The following is a 13,922-nucleotide window of genomic DNA, read 5'->3' as shown; positions in this document are numbered from 1 at the left end:
AACCAGGGGGTTTTGATGATGGTACAAAAAGAGTTTGTCTTTTAAAACGAAATCTTTATGGTTTGAAGCAAGCGCCCAGATGCTGGCACTAAAGAATGGAACATTTCTTAAAGGAACTTGATTTCAAGTCAAGCGCTGCAAAAAGTTGCTTCTTTTTAGGAGAGAAATATAGTAAAAAGTTAATTCTTGAACTTTATATTGATGATGGATTGCTAGCTGCATCAGATAAAGAATTGCTTAAGGATTTTCGAAACCGTCTTAAATCAGAGTTCAAAATAGTTTCAAAAGATTGGAATATAAACTTAAAACGGTGATAATAAAATATATATTTCTGGTTCCAGAAATATTGGATCCACCAAAAAGAGAGTAGAATTCAACATATCGGAATGTTATAGCGATGCTGACAATGGTGAATGTGTCAGTACTGGACGTTCTACAACAGGTGTTGTTGCAACCTATGCAAATGGGGCTATATCTTTGATGAGTCAAAGGTAACCAACTGTGTCAACTTCAACAACTGGATCATAAATTAAAGCTGCAAGTGAAGCCGCAAAAGAAAATAATATGGCTTAAAAGACTATTCTAAGATATAGCAGTGATCAAATTACCAAAAGGTGATCACCAAAAACCTTGTGAAAATCAGAAAAAGAATCCTTTCAAAATGGAGTTGGAGGATATGGAGGCTATACCAAAGCGTGGATCTATACATACAAAGTTCCAACGCACGAACTAGGACCCATTATGACCCACAAATACCAATTTTCAGACATATCCGGGAAAAAATGTGACAAAAATCATCAAAATACCGAATATCGGGAGGTACCGTTATATGGGGGCTATACCAAAACGTGAAGCTATACCTGCAAAGTTTTGCCACCGGAGCTAGAACCCATTATGATCAACAAATACCAATTTTTAGACAAATCCATGAAAAAATGTGGCAAAACTCATCAAAATACCAATTATCGGGAGGTACCGTTATATGGGGGATATACCAAAGCAGGGACCTACACATGCAATGTTTCAAATGTTTCATCGGAGCTAGAACGCATTATAACCAACAAATACCAATTTTTAGACAAATCCATGAAAAAATGTGGCAAAAAACATCAAAATACCGAATATCGGGAGGTACCGTTAGCAAAGCGTGGATCTATACATACAATGTTTCGCCGCACGAACTAGGTCCCATTATGACCTACAAATACCATACAAAAAAACGATATATCTCACTTTCAATACCAACCATCCTAGACACAATTCAAATTGTTCTGCTAAATTTTGACGCTCTACGTCAAATAATGAGGGCTGTATCGTGGTTTCAACAGACCGACAGACCGACAGACGGACATCGTTAAATCGTCTTAGAATTTTATTCTGATTAAGAATATATATATATATATATATATATGAATATATATATATATATATATATATATATATATATATATATATATATATATATATATATATATATATATATATATATATATATATATATAATGGGGTCTACGACAAATATTTAAGGATGATACAAACGGAATGTCAAGTTTAATATACCCTCCTTTCCAAGGTGGAGGGTATAAACATGACGATTATTCTAGTAGTCTTCAAGGTACAGAGAAAAGTGAAATATCCGTACGCATTCGTCTACATGACAATAAATCAGATGATATCCAAGAAAAAGGATAACATCGAGCAGTTATAATATCAAATTCTATCAGCGATGCAGTTGCTGAGAGAATCAAAAGGAAACAAGCAATGATATCAGAGTCGAATTCATTAATTGAAAACCAAACACGGGTACTCTCGAAACTACCAAAAGAAGCAAAGGCATTCTCTTCGAAATGGGTATATCGAATAAAAACGAATGTTGATAAAATCATTGAAAAATATAAAGCAAGACAAGGACTAAAACAAAAGGAATGCGTGGATTATAATGAAACTTTCCGTCCAGTAGCAAGAATGTCTACTACACGTTTAGTCTTAAATATTGCTGCAACTGAAGGACTACATTTGTCACAATTCGATGTATCGACAGCATTTTTATACCCTCCACCTTGGAAAGGAGGGTATATTAACTTTGTCATTCCGTTTGTAATATGTCTAAATATTCGTCGTAGACCTAATGTATGTATATGTATTCATAATCAGCATAAAATTCTAAATCGATTTAGCGATGTCCATCTGTCTGTTGAAATCACGATACAGGCCACATTATTTGACGTAGAGCGTCAACATTTAGCAGAATAATTTGTATTGTGTCTAGGATGGTTGGTATTTAAAATGACATATATCGGTCCACGTTTTGGTATAGCCCCCATATAGCGGTACCTTCCGATATTCGCTATTTTGATTATTTTTGCCACATGATTTGTCTAAAAATTGGTATGTGTGGTTCATAATTGTTTCATTACCCTAAGGTGGAGGGTGTTAAAAGTTCGGCCCGGCCGAACTTAATGTTTTTATGCCCTCCACCATACTATGGAGGGTATATTAATTTTGTCATTCCGTTTGTAACTCATCGAAATACTCATGTCAGACCCAAAAAAGTATATATATTCTTGATCAGCGTAAAATTCTAAGACGATTTAGCCATGTCCGTCTGCTTGTCTGTCTGTATGTTGTAATCACGCTATCTTTCGAACCAATTGAGATAGAAGGCTAAAATTTTGCACACATGTATATTTTAACTGTAGGCAGGTTAAGTTTTACTTGTTATGTGGTGAACTTAATAAAATAGTGCATATTGACCAACCAGGGGGTTTTGATGACGGTACAAAAAGAATTTGTCTTTTAAACCGAAATCTTCCGCCTTAACAAGGCAAAACTCGAAATCTTTATGGTTTGAAGCAAGCGCCCAGATGCTGGCACTAAAGAATGGAACATTTCTTAAAGGAACTTGATTTCAAGTCAAGCGCTGCAAAAAGTTGCTTCTTTTAAGGAGAGAAATATATAAAAAGTTAATTCTTGAACTTTATATTGATGATGGATTGGTAGCTGCATCAAATAAAGAATTTCTTAAGAATTTTCGAAACCATCTTAAATCAGAGTTCAAAATAGTTTCAAAAGATTGGAATATAAACTTAAAACGGTGATAATAAAATATATATTTCTGGTTCCAGAAATATTGGATCCACCAAAAAGAAAGAAGAACTCAACATATCGGAATGTTATAGCGATGCTGACAATGGTGAATGTGTCAGTACTGGACGTTCTACAACAGGTGTTGTTGCAACCTATGCAAATGGGGCTATATCTTTGATGAGTCAAAGGTAACCAACTGTGTCAACTTCAACAACTGGATCAGAAATTAAAGCTGCAAGTGAAGCCGCAAAAGAAAATAATATGGCTTAAAAGACTTTTCTAAGATATAGCAGTGATCAAATTACCAAAAGGTGATCACCAAAAACCTTGTGAAAATCAGAAAAAGAATCCTTTCAAAATGGAGTTGGGGCAAAACAGCAGACAGCACAACATCATTTTTGGTGCGATAGAGATGATAGCTGTGCGGAATAGAAAAAAATATAAGTCTTTTATAATTACTAATAAACTAATAATAAAAAATATGACGTCTAATACCAATGCAATGACAATCACAATATGACAACAGAATATAACCCTGTATAACATGTGGTATAACGATATGGGGCTGTACCAAAACGTGGACTTACATGGCCCATTTTCAATACTAAAAGTCCTGCAGACATAATACACGTTTGAGTAACATTTTATTAACCAACTTCATTATTTCGGAAGGTAGAGTGATTTCCACAGACGCAGACGCATCCTATTTGTGTCAGTTAACATTAGAATAAACTCTGAAGAGATCATAGAAAGCCAGGACATTACAGACGCTGTAATATCAGAGGTAAATTAAAATTTTGTAATTAATGCAGCTTTGAACGAAACCAATCAATATCCCTTAGAGCACCTAAATGAATAGAAGAAAAACGAAATAATAAAGCTTGTAAAATTTTATAAAGATAATCAGTAACATCAGAAAATAAGGAACCTCTTACTGTTCACCTCTTTGGATAGTACCTTATATCCTATTCCTTTGATGGATGATATACTTGAAAAATTTGTCGAAGTCAGTATTTCACCACAATAGGCTAAAGTTGTCCATCAAATTCAAATGGAGCTTAAATCAACAGCGAAAACAGTATTATCAACCAAATCAGGATGCATGAACAATCTTCTTGAAGGTTTGGTATATATTGCATGATGTACATGGATTGCATAATTGTGGACTGCACTTCATTGAAGGAACACATTACTTCACTAAAAAAGTTGTTTTTTAAAAACTCGGGCACGCCAGTTCAAAACTTAAGTTACATAATTGCGAGTTTCTAAAGAAGGAAACGGGATTCCCAAGACACATCCTAGCGACATAAATTATAACATAACAATTTAAAAGTCTCATCCATAAAAAACTTTTCAATACACAAAAATTCAAAGGAATTAAAAAAGAAACAAAGGGGAAAAATAAGAAACCTTAAAATGCCTTTATTTTTACTACCGCAAATTTACACCAAATTTTGCTAAAATAGCAAAAACCATGACCCAGAAACTAAAAAAGAGAAATAATAGATACCCAAGAGGAAAGTAGAGGTTAAACATATTTATAATGTCTGACCCCATATTGATTTACCCGGATATCAACAACTACTGACACAGGAAACATGGCAATCGGAGCTGTACTTTCTCTCTAAACCAACTAAACTAAGTATTAAAAGTAATATGAAACTTCAGACGTGAAAAAATATACTGGGGGAGGCCATGATTACCATACTAAAACGGGAATCTATGTGGACAATTTTATACTTCTAGCTTTGTTATATACAAAATCTTCTTAAATACCGAATTTGAAAAAAAAAATCGGCGGTTAATGTGGCAAGAATTATCAAAATACCGAATATTGATGGGTTCCGTTATACGTGCGCTATAGGAAAATGCGGATCTATACATAGGGCTATAAGAAAATGCCAACATTTGATGCTCTACGTCAAATAATCGTTAAGTCGACTTAGAATTTTATGTTCGTTATATCTATATATATAAAAGAAAGTTGTGCTAGTTACAAATTCGGAATTGTCTCCTGTCCAAAAAGGATAATATCCAAAAAAATCGCGTAGAAATGTGATATATTTACATTTTCATTTTGTCTTTTGAAATGTACAAGAGTAATGTTTTATTTTGCATGATTTTTTTTCCATTTTGACTGACTTTTTTCTAATGTACATTTGTAGTGTTTTTTTATTTTTGAATTCGAATATTAATACCAATTAATTTAATTGATTTGATTTCTTGAGAACTGAAATTGATGGCGGGTTACATGTGGTGTAGAAACGGAATAGATGATTTCGAAATAATTTACCGCGATCACACCAAAGTTAAAAGATAATTACTTTTTCAAAATCGCTAAAAAATCACGAAAAAGAGACCTCATTGCAAAAATTCTCAAATCGGGAAAATATCGAAAAAAATTTTCAATGTAATTGAATTTTAAAATAAAAGTACATTCTATTGACAAACTTTGTAAGGATCTTTAAACGGTTGCTGTAAAAAATCAGCGAACAAGTTGAAGATTTTTTCAATTTGTTATTCTTATTTTGTCAATTTTTTTTCAATATGTTTTATCATATTGAATTCAGTGGATTTTTTGTGAATAAAATAAAGAATCATTTTTCCCTATATACAATTTTTCACCAAAAAATGTAATAAGTGCGAAATACGATGTTAACTGACATCTACCTTTCAACTCCAGGGCCTACATCGTTCTTCAGCTGGAAGATGCGCACACATTTAAACAAACAAAAATGACCGAAGAAGACTAATGGGGTTCATTTCAAAGTGTGGACTTACTTCTTTCATGTGACAATAATCCGTCCAATGAGAGCTCAAAATGCAAATTTTTTTGGGAGTACAATCTGTAAAATACCAAATAAAAAGGGTGCTAAATAGTACAGGGAATGCGACTTTTAGTAAGAAAATGATTTTAATTTAAGAATATTGGTTGGGAACGTCGATTTGGGAGGTACATCAATATGAAATAAATTGTGAAAACAAGCACGAATTACAAATAAAAGAAAGTAGCACGGGACCGAATATTAGTTGAACCGTCATTGAATTATACTACGATGAAAAATATGGACTTTATGGGGTCTCCAACTTACATTTTGAATTTCTATATATATATATATATATATATATACATAGATATATATATATATATATATATATATATACATATATATATATATATATATATACATATATATATATATATATATATATATATATATATATATATATATATATATATATATATATATATATATATATACTAGCTGGCCCGGTCCGCGTTGCCGGCCCGTAGTTATGCATATATTCCCAAGCATAATTATTCACAGATATGACTGATATAAGTGTTCACGTACAGGTCAAGTGTTTTAAAATACCTGTACCCATTTTTAACCAGTGGGCTTCAATATTTAAACCGTGGGCTTCAACTGTGTGGATGTGCTATACAAATCTATTAAAAAGTATATATCAATCTTATCGCCATATAAGGGATCAAATTAATTTTTAATATGTTAAAAATCGTAGCAAAATCTTCCAGTCAAATGAGCAGTAATTTGGAATTTGCTGTATTTTGTATACTACATAATTGAGGGCTGAATGATTTAAGAATAGCCAAAGTTAATTACTTTTTTAAACCCATTAGCAACTTAGATTGTGCATTAGAGTCCTCATAAGTCCCCCTAACCATGTCAGTCTGTTTGTCCGCCAAAAGGTGGACTTGAGAGGGTATTATAACATGGATAAAAATTCTAAAATTTGTAGATATGTTGAAATTTTAGTGTAAGATTTTCACCCCCCTAATACGCATTATTAGCCAAATTCTTTGAAATGTGGTTAAATTAGGAGGTACCTTCTTTATATGGGCACTACTCCGAAACATCGACCTACATTGAAAACTTTCTTCTACCCCTTATAATCCAAGATGACAAATAGAGGCCAAATCAAAAATATAGCAGAACAATATAGCATGTCATAGCATTTCGCGTGATTTAAATAAGTAAAAATAGTTTTATCCACCTCATAATTAAGGGCAGAATGATAAGATGGGAATTAATTTTATTTGCCATTTAAATTGTAAGTTGGAGACCCCTTAAATTCCATATTTTCATCATAGGATAATTCAATGATGATTAAACAAATATTCGGTCCCGTGCTACTTTCTTATATTTGTAATTTGTTCATGTTTCCACAATTTATTTCATATGGATGCACATCCCAAATCTACGTTCCCAACCAATATTCTCTTGGGGGTTAAAAATTCAATAGAATACAAAATTTTCTTTTCTGACCACACATTAGATGTGAAAGTGGACTTGGGGATACTCCAATGTGGGGACTTTACTTAAATAATTTCCTATGTGGCCATTATCTGTATGATGGTTCCTTACCCCAGGGTGGCATAAATAAATTTTTTTAGCCAAATCAATTGATGAATGTGGTCAATACCAATATATGCCCTACTCTGAAAATTTCAAATTTTATGCGAAGAGGTTATCTACCCCCTTAGAAACAAAAATGTCAAATAAGGACCAAAAAATGAAAAAAGTGGCCGGCCAAGACCCCAAAAATAACTTAAATCATAGATGGTTATATAAATATGAAATCGGGTTGTTCCCTTATCCATGAGTTATGATCGATATAAAGACCTGCAAAAGCGATTTTAGGTATTTTGAATGTTTGGGAAGAATTTCTGGAAGGATATAAAACCTTTTCTTACTAAAAGTCCCATTCGCTCTACTATTTTGCACCTTTTATTTCAATATTGGTATATTACTTATTATTCTCCCAAAGAATTTTGCATTTTGAGCTCTCATTGGACGGATCATTCTCACGCTTTGAAATGAGCCCCATTAAGCTTTTTCGGTCATTTTTGTTTGTTTAAACGTGTTCGCATCTTCCAGCTAACCCACGATGTAGGCCCTGGAGTTGAAAGGTAGATGTCAGTTAACATCCTATTTCGCACTTATTCAATTTTTTTAGTGAAAAATTATTCTTTATTTTGTTCACAAAAAAAAAATTGACAAAAAAAAGAATAACAAATTGAAAAAGTCTTCAACTTTTTCGCTAATTTTTACAGCAAATGTTTTAAGATCCTTCCTTACAAAGTTTGTCAATAGAATGTACTATTACTTTAAAATTCGATTCCATTGAAAATGTTTTTTTTGATTTTTGCAATGAGATCTCTTTTTCATGATTTTTCAGCGATTTAGAAAAAGTAATTATCTTTTAACTTTGGTGTGACCGCGTTAAATTATTTCGATATCATCTATTCCGTTTCGCCACCACATAATTCGCTACTACACTTCCATGTAACCCGCCATCAATTTCAGTTCTCAAGAAATCAAGTCAATTAAATATTAAATTAAATTGTTTTCAGTTTTTGTTTTGTTCTTATTGTTTTGGTACAATATAATTTAATTTGATCTCTATGATCTTCCACACACTCTTCACAAGGTCAAAAAATAGACTGACAAATCTTTCTCTACCATTGATTGTTGAAGGGCAAAGAAGAGATTGCAAACGCATAATAACAACAACGCAAGATATGTTGCTGCAATGTCAATGAGTTTGCGGAATGTGCTGAATTGGTTCTCATTGAGTGAGTATTAAAGAGAATGAAACAAAGAAGTGTGGGAAGTCATAGAGACCGTTAGAAAATAAATAAGTTATTATTATTAATTCTGAATATGGGCGATTCCATTACAAATTTCAGTACTAAGTAAAATATAAAATTAATTCACGTATTAATTAATGTTAGTAGAATTTACAAGTTTCAATATTCCTCATTATTGAACATTTCGGCCCCTCCGTGGAGTGTTACCAATTTTTGCCGATGGCTCCAATAAAAACATATCCCAGTGCTGTCTGCTCGGCAATGACTCCAGGTATTTCGGTATCAAGGGACCCATTGCGATGGATATCTTTATAGAAATCAGCACCAATTTCTAGTTCAACAGTCGCGTTGCATCGAGGATTGGGATCTGCAAGCGTGTCTTCTGCGAAGTCTGAAGATGGATTGGCATCAATGGAAAGGTCATAGGGTTTTCGTGGAAGGTCGTTCGTCAACATTGCCCGTATTTCTCTTTTCCAGTTGAAATGACTTAGTCTGGCTGCAATTAGCACCTTTGCAAATCTGGTGTTGCGGTATTCAAAGGTTTCGAGGCAAAGCTCCGACTGTAGACGTACCGCTATGCGAGATACTGTCGCTTGGGAATTAACAATGCTGCGGCAGAGGTGCCACATGCCTGGTTGTTCTGGCATTGACATTTTTATTTGCACCGTTGGAACAAACACCTTCGACCAACCAAAGGGAATGTTTTTTGGAGGCTGTTGAACCAGATTGAATCGGTTTTTGTCAAGCATGTGATGTTGGGCTGCCTTTGATGTTGAGGGCTGTTTATTTTGCGGCGAATGTTGTGTCTGTCGAACCGATGATGTCGAACGAATAGGCGCTTGTGATTTTGGTCTGGTTGACGACGACGATCTGGTGGCTGGATGTTGGCGCTGTACATGACGACTTTGACGTGTGGTGCTCATTGCTTTAATTGGGGTTGCGTAGTGCAAAAGGGTGTTGTGTTTCCCTCCACAAATTTGACATGATAAAGTTGTCGGACAGTTTGACTTAGTGTGAGAGCAAGCTAGGCAATTGATGCAGTAAAAATACTCACATACTACGTCAAAACGTGCTTCAGGCTCAAGACACAAACACTTTTTGCATGTCTTAATGGGATGATCCTGCTTGCACAGCCCACACGAATAAATCCAGCCTCTTGGTCTAGTGGTTGGGTTTGTGTTTTTGGAGTTTTTTGGAGCCATATCTGTAAAAAGCGAGAATTAGTTATACGGCAATTTTAGTTTGAAATAAAATGGAATTTTGGAAGATTAGTCGGAGAGATAGGGAATTAGCTTCGTTATAGGTCGACGAACGACACCGTTTGATGTTTGGAGATCAACAACCCTGACATTTTGGTCTGACCCTGGATACAGATTAGTAATTCTTCCTAACTTCCACTCATTCCTAGCTATACGGTCATCTTGAATAATTACAAGGTCATTTAGTCGTACATTGCCCTTTTGCCACTTCCATTTATGGCGACGGTGTAGTTCTTTCAGGTATTCTGTCTTCCATCTAAGACATAATATCTGGGAAATGATTTTTACTCGCTTCCATCGATTAACGAGAGATATATTTTCCTCAGTAATGTCGGGTTCAGGTAAAGACAACAATGGTGATCCAATCAGGAAGTGCTCTGGAGTAAGCGGTGAAAGGTCATTTGGATCATCACTTGCAGTACAAAGAGGTCTAGAGTTTAAACAAGATTCTATTCTGGCCAAGATAGTAGATAACTCTTCGAAAGTGAATGTCATATTGGGGACCATTTTTCTTAGATGTGTCTTGAATGATTTTACACCTGCTTCCCACAATCCCCCCATGTGAGGAGCACCTGGTGGTATAAAGTTCCATTCCAGGTTCTGATGGGCATATTGGTGCACGAGATCGTTTTGTATATGTCTGAAAAATAATAGTCTTTCCTTTCTGATCATTTCTGCAGCACTAGTAAAGTTAGTTCCGTTGTCGGAAAACATTTTTGCCGGACAACCTCGTCTTCCGATGAAACGTGAAAATGCCGCTAAGAAAGCTTGTGCTGAGAGGTCACTGGTGGCCTCCAAATGTATTGCTTTTGTAGAAAAACATACAAATATGCACACGTACCCCTTCGTTACTAAGCATGCTCGGCCTGTGAAGTTTTGAATACTAAAAGGTCCAGCAAAGTCTACTCCAGTATTTAAGAAAGGTCTTGTAAATTGCGTTCGTTCTGGAGGCAGAGATGACATGATTTGGTTTTGGGTATGTCGTTTGTATAGCACGCAGGGCTTACAGCGGTTTATCACCATTTTCACCAGAGGTTTAAGTCGAAAGATCCAGAATTCTGATCGCAGAGTTGGTTTCCCCCATGTAATGTATATTTATGAGTACGTTCAACTAGAAGGTATGAAAGATTCGAATAGTGTGGCAGCAGAATTGGATGTCTTTCGTTATGAGTTAACATAGGAGAGTCAGAAAGACGTCCGTTTGCTAAATGGATTTAACGATAAAAGTGGACTGTTGTGAGGCAATTTTCGATTTTTTGATAATAGACGGTATTCTTCAATCTTAACTTTTTCAGGCAGAACATCATCAGGAGGTGTATTGATTGAAGGTTTGATTCCATGTGCTATGATTCTGGCAACATATGCAAAGGAACAATACGCTTTTGATAGACTTGAAAAGTTTCTCAAAGGGTCGGTTTCTCTTAGATTTGTAGTTGAAGGAGTCACTAGTGTTTTGATTTGCTTCTTTTCCAACAGAGTATGTAAAATTTGTGTCGATCGTGGCCAGCAATTGGTTGGTCCATGCCACCATAAGTCATTATTTTGTAAGTCGATAGAAGAGCATCCTCGTGTTGCAATGTCCGCTGGATTGTCTGATGAATTTACGTGGCACCAACTTGATGTTCCTACTTTATCCACGATGTGAGACACTCGATTGCCAACAAAGGTGTTCCATGCGCATAGTGGTTTTTTAAGCCAGGCTAGGACGATGGTTGAGTCGGTCCAAAAGTAGATGTCATGCTTTTCCAGGTTGAGGCTCGGTATAACTGATGACGTTAGTTTTGCTAGTAAAACAGCTCCACATAATTCCAGCCGAGGCAGAGAGATTTTCTTGACCGGTGCAACACGTGTTTTCGCAACCAGAAGATGTGTGTGTACGTCATTATTATCTTCAAGTCGAACATATAAAGTCGCGGCGTATGCCTTTTCAGAAGAATCGCAGAATCCATGTATCTCAATCTTGCAGGTCGGAGTATATTGTATCCATCTTGGCACATTTAGATGTTGAATGTCTGGGCAACCGCTGATAAAGTTTTCCCATGCCGATGACGTCAAAGGTCTAAGACCTTCATCCCACCCTACCTTGTTTAGCCAAATCTGCTGCATAATGAGCTTGGCAACTACAATGATAGGCGCTAACCAACCGCAATTATCGAAAAATCTAGCTATTATTGATAAAACCTCTCTCTTAGTGAAGGACGACTTGGGTGTGATGTCGGGTTGCGGGAATGAAAACGAATCACGACTAATGTTCCACTTAATACCAAGTGTCTTCGTAACTAGGTTTTCAGAGAGGTGAAGACAATCGTCGGATAGTAAGCTGTCTGGTGGTAAGTCATTAATTATGGTGGGGTGATTGGAACTCCACTTTCGGAGATCAAACCCTGCAGAGGCTAATGCACCGGAGAGTTGGTTTTTAGAAACCACCGCTTCTTCAATTGTGTGTCCTCCTGCCAAGACATCATCGACGTACATATTGTTCCGTAATATATGTGAGGCTAACGGATGTGTCTCCTTAATGTCCTCGGCTAGCTGGAGCAAGGTCCGTATTGCTAGAAAGGGGGCACAATTAACTCCGAATGTCACAGTCAAAAGTTCAAAGTCCTCAATAGGATATTTAGGCGAAGTGCGAAAGAGAATTCGCTGATATTTTGTTTGCGAAGGGTTGACTAAAATTTGCCTGTACATTTTGGTAATGTCGGCGTTGTATACGAACTTATAAAACCTCCATTTTAAAGTTTGAATTATAAGGTCTTGTTGCAGGATTGGTCCAGGATACAGGATGTCATTCAAACTCTTTTTATTATCCGAGGGGGATGACGCATTAAATACTACTCTAAGTTTGGTAGTTACCCGCTCCGGTTTTATTGCCGCATGGTGAGGTAGGTAAAAATTAGGTCCATTATTAATGTCCGGCTTTAAAACCTTTTTCATGTGGCCTAAGTCCAAATACTCCATGATTGTTTTATCATAAAGGTCTTTGATTTCTGGTTTTCCGCTGAGAATTTTTTCCATACGAAGAAACTGAGCCATTGCGATGTTCCGTGAATTTCCGATTTCCTCAGCAGTTTTGAAAGGAAGCTCAACCATGTATCTTCCAGAAGCCGTTCTTTCAGTTGTAGACTTGTACAAGTCTTCACAAAAGATGTCCTCGTGGGATCGCAAAGTCTCACTTGGCGGCTCCTCCACCTCCCAAAATTGTGTTAGTAGGTTGTCTAACGCCACAGCGTTGACCAGCGAGATATGTCTAGGTGACTGGGTCGATCGCTCCACAGGTCCCCCAACAATCCACCCAAAAACTGTTTTTTGAGTCAATAAGGAACCGTGTGAACGCATCGGAATCGCCAGGTCAAAAATTTTTGAACAAATGTCAAGACCAATGAGGATGTCAATTGGTCTGCTCTTGTAGAAAAGTGGATCAGCAAGTGGGCGTTCTAATTCATCATAATTGTCAATATCCATATTTCGTGGTGGCAAATTGAACAATAAAGTTTTTAAAACAGGAGCCCAAACGTCTAATTCGCGAGCGAAGAGTGAAAATGCAAGCTTGTGTTGATGTTTCCGTCATTGCTGGATTAAGTTCTGAAACGTGCGAAGAGCAAGTGAGGTGAGTTGCTTTGGTTTGATACAAGTTGTGGACTGTATTTTTAAGGTAAGTGCTTGTGTACTTGTACTAGGTCGTACATCAAGTTGGGATTCAGGAATTGTTTGTGTTCCGCTTGCCTTATGCAAAAGCGTATGATGTCGGAGATTGCAAATTCGACAATTGAATTTGCTTTTGCACTCATTTACTCCATGATCGGTTAAGAGGCAATTATAACAAGTGTTTGTTATTTTAACAAGGTGAATACGATCATTTGTATTCTTTTGTAGGAACTTGGGACAATTTCTTAAAAAATGATGTTCTTTGCAATGTTGGCATTTATGCTCTACCGTGTTTTGAGGTCTATGTTGTTGATTGT

Source organism: Musca domestica, unplaced genomic scaffold (assembly GCF_030504385.1).
Source record: "Musca domestica strain aabys unplaced genomic scaffold, Musca_domestica.polishedcontigs.V.1.1 4, whole genome shotgun sequence".
NCBI classification, from domain to species: Eukaryota; Metazoa; Arthropoda; class Insecta; order Diptera; family Muscidae; genus Musca; species Musca domestica.
The sequence above is the reverse complement of the archived record's forward strand: the minus strand, read 5'-3'. Positions refer to the sequence as shown.